The sequence below is a fragment of the Mandrillus leucophaeus genome, unplaced genomic scaffold, assembly GCF_000951045.1.
Source record: "Mandrillus leucophaeus isolate KB7577 unplaced genomic scaffold, Mleu.le_1.0 Scaffold655, whole genome shotgun sequence".
Classification (NCBI taxonomy): Eukaryota; Metazoa; Chordata; class Mammalia; order Primates; family Cercopithecidae; genus Mandrillus; species Mandrillus leucophaeus.
This window is the reverse complement of record NW_012107086.1, coordinates 397,733-401,767: the sequence shown is the minus strand read 5'-3', so window position 1 is coordinate 401,767 and position 4,035 is coordinate 397,733. Positions and strand designations below refer to the sequence as shown.

Sequence of the window (4,035 nt, the reverse complement as noted above, 5' to 3'; positions counted from 1 at the left end):
GAGATTCTGTCTCAGAAAAAAAAAGACAAAAGAAAATCAGTCAGATTTACTTCAGCCTCAAGGAGTGTGCTTATGTAAAACTGAATGAGCACTGGCAGACAACTGCACTTTTTTTTTTTTTTTTAAAATGGGAAATGGATTAAGGATGCTGAATATAGGCTCCCTGTCTCCTCTGGGAGAGGAGTGTACACGCCTGGGATGTTTCTGGGTATTTTCATCCTTTTCTGCTATCAAACATTACAGTGTGTTCTGCCTTTTACTGTCTTGCCTCAGGGATGTTCACATAGCCCCACTATCTGTCAGGAACTTCGGGTAACAGGATAACAGACCCCGGTTAATGGACTGCCCCTGGTGGCGGGGGTGGGGACATGGGTTTCATCGTATATCATGTTGGCTTCTGAGTCTTTCTCCAGCTGGCACACGTAGCTTGCAAAACTTGCTGTCTCACTTGGCAAACAGAGGCTGGGCAGTCAGCACAGCACCTTCCACCGGTAAATGGTGTGCAGTAAAACCGTTTTGCTAACCAGGTGCAGATGGTGGCCTCTCTCCAGAGCAGGAGGAACTATTGTGTCTGCAGAGCCGCTCTCTTCCTCCTCCACCACCACAGGCTTGCTGTAATGCACTCGGGATCCAATTCCAAGCTCTTGGGAGGACTTTCTATGCAGTGTGATTGTTACTCCTTTTTGTGGTTTTGTTTTTGTTGTTGTAGTTTATATTGCTGCTGTGGCATCTGGCCACAATGTTCCTCCATATACCTGCCCCCGGGAAAATCACGAAAGAATGGCCTGAAAAGAATGTGAGGGTATTCAAGGGTATGGGAGGGTGGAGTGTATGGTAGATGCACCTGTGTATGGCAGACACACCTGACAGCAACAGCTAAATGTTAGCCTCCCTTGAGAATGAGCCTGTATGGCAGATGTAGCTGACAGCAATGAGGGTTGCTAGGTGGGGGTTGCCGGGTGGAGGGTGTTAAGTGAAAATGCTATATGAACTGCTTGCTTTTTGCAAGCAGTTGTGGTTCTCCTTGCGTGTTTTTGCGCGTGGTAATGGTTCTTCTGTCCGTCCCACCACCACTGGACCATCCGTGTATATCAGTCCCCCTCAGTAAAGCCTATGTCTCATTTTTTGGCTCCAGGTCTCTTCTTTGGTCTGTTGGACATGATGCCATTCCTACTGGAGTCCATAGGGGTCCAGCTTGATAAGGGCCAGCAGAGAATGCCATGTTTCAGGATGCTGATTTGTGACCTTCACCTTGGACCATAAGTATTTGTGTTGTGATCACAGCGCTGAGTGTAAGGGACTCAGTGCTGTGCCTGCTTTCTCTAGCTGAGTGCTACCATAATGGTCTAGGAGAGGCAGCATCAGCATGCAAGAAGCCAATTTGTAGACCCGTTCTAAACCTCTGGAATCACATTACTTAGACTAGGGCCTGGAATACCAAATTATTTATCTGTACATTGAGACTCGAGGGGTAATACTTAGCTAAGTGGCTCTCACCCCAGGCTTCAATTAGTATGACATGGCCAGTTTAAAGAAATACTGTCACCTCTGTGCTTCCCTCCCCGATTCTGTCTGTTGGTCTGGGTGGGAGCATCCATATTGTTTTTAGTGTTCCGGATGATTCTAAGTGAAGCCAGGGCCATGCATGAGGGCTCCCAGATATATTCATGAGAGTTGAGTTCAGCCTTTGTTGCAAAGAAAGGTTACAGGGCCTGCTCTGCTTGGGTTTGGTAGAGGTGGGTCAGTGTGGCCCATATTCCCGTGGCTGCAGCGGCAATTGCTGGAGTCTTTGGAGGACAAGGGCACCGGAAAACAAAGAAACACACATTTTGATCTTTATGTAGGAGCTCATTGTTCCTGACTCTTTCCTGTGATAAAAGGACAGGGAGGGTGTACTTTTTATGAACCTCTAGGATTTTCTTCCTGTGGATGTGGTGGTAGTAGGGGAAAGTGTTGTGCCGACCCTTTTAAAGGCTTACAGGATGCAGGTGTGATTGGCCCAGAGACTCTCACCTGAGAAGGAATCCCAGAAATGGAGGAGGAAGACGAAGAAACGAATGGTTCTCAGGAGAATGTGTCCGGATTCAGGGACTGTGTCCACTTTTTTTTTGTGGAATGTCATGTGTTTAGAACCCACAAATATGTCTCTACTTCTGATGTTCCTGCCTAACTTACTCCCCCGAACCTTTTGTTGTGATAGTCAGTGAGCTCTGTACACTCTTTCTCCCCTATATCCCAGAGCCTTCTTTCTTTCTTTTTTTTTTTTTTTTGAGACAGAGTCTCGCTCTGTCGCCCAGGCTGGAGTACAGTGGTGCTATCTCGGCTCACCGCAAGCTCCGCCTGCCGGGTTCACACCATTCTCCTGCCTCAGCCTCCTGAGTAGCTGGGACTACAGGCACCCGCCACCATGCCTGGCTAGTTTTTTGTATTTTTTTTTAGTAGAGACGGGCTTCACCATGTTAGCCAGGATGGTCTCCATCTCCTGACCTCGTGATCCACCCACCTCAGCCTCCCAAAGTGCTGCTATTACAGGCGTGAGCCTCATGATCCACCCACCTCAGCCTCCCATAGTGCTGCTATTACAGGCGTGAGCCACCACGCCCAGCCGATTGTAATTTAATTAAGGTAACTTTTCGTGTAATTGTTATGTAATTTTTTCAGTAATTTACTGGGCAATAATTTATTTATATTCAGTAATAATTTACTGGCCAAGAAAGCAGCAGTGATGTTGTACCTCTTGTGTGTATTAACACACGATGCCAATTTTCCTATTGTAATTTATGTTAATTTTATTCACTTGAATAAAGTGCTGTCTGCCAGAATTTTCCACCGTAGGGTTAATTATTTTTCCTTTTGTTATTAATAAGTATTTTGGGGAGATTTACTGATTGATGTACATAAATAATCACAATTAATCGGGAAGCTTCTTTTTCTCTTTAGATTCTCTTTGCATACAGCTTTCTCTAGAAAATGAAGGCTCTTATGTTTGCTTACTGGTCGAATCAACTGGGATGAATGTAGGCTCTGCTATTTACTGGATGTTTGACAAAATATTCTTCTTGAGCCAGAAGCATAGGCGCCGCTGGCTAGCCTGTTAGAAAGTCAGAAATTCAGGCTTCATCCCAGATCTGCTGAATCAAAATCTACACTAAAAAAAAGAATTTTTTTTTTTTTCCAGATGGGTTTCACTCTGTCATCCAGGCGGGAGTGCAGTGGCGTGACCTGAGCTCACTGCAACCTCTGCCTCCTAGGCTCAGGAAATTCTCTTATCTCAGCTTCCCAAGTCACAGGGACCGCTGGCATGGGCCATCATGGCTAATTTTTGTATTTTTTGTAAAGATGAGGTTTCGCCATGTTGCCCAGGCTGGTCTCAAACTCTGGAACTCAAGTGATCCACCCACCTCGGCCTCCCAAAGTGCTGGGAATAGAGGCATGAGCCACCATGCATGCATTTTATTTGTTTGTTTGTTTGTTTTTTGAGATGAAGTTTCACTCTTGTTGCCCAGGCTGGAGTACAATGGCGTTATCTTGGCTCACTGCAATCTCCACCTCCTAGGTTCAAGCAATTCTCCTGCTTCAGCCTCCCAAGTAGCTGGGATTATAGGCGCCCGCCACCATGCCTGGCTAATTTTTTGTATTTTTAGCAGAGATGGAGTTTCACCGTGTTGGCCAGGCTGGTCTTGAACTCCTGACTTGCGGGTGATCCACCCACCTCAGCCTCCCAAAGTACTGGGATAACAGGTGTGAGCCACTGCACCCAGCCCGTGCCTGCATTTTAACAAGATTTCTACTTCATTGACATACTTGTTAAAATTTGAGAAGTACCTTCTAACTCACCCTGACTTCTCTATGTGAGAACAATACACGACTTATCCTATAGGATGTGAATATATCAGTGCTTGAGTTGACGCCCTTAATTTTATACTATATTATGCACAAAAGTAGAGTATCTACACTGGTTTGTGGATCTTTTTTGTTTGTTTGTCTGTTTTGAGATGGAGTCTCGCTCTGTCCCCTAGGCTGGAGTGCAGTGGC

At 45.8% G+C, this 4,035-nt stretch overlaps 1 protein-coding gene across 1 annotated transcript in view; it reads left to right on the top strand.

Annotated features, from left to right (window-relative positions):
- Positions 1-4,035, top strand: part of ZNF695 (zinc finger protein 695) — a 29,666-nt gene that overhangs the window by 13,088 nt on the left and 12,543 nt on the right. The window lies entirely within an intron of this gene.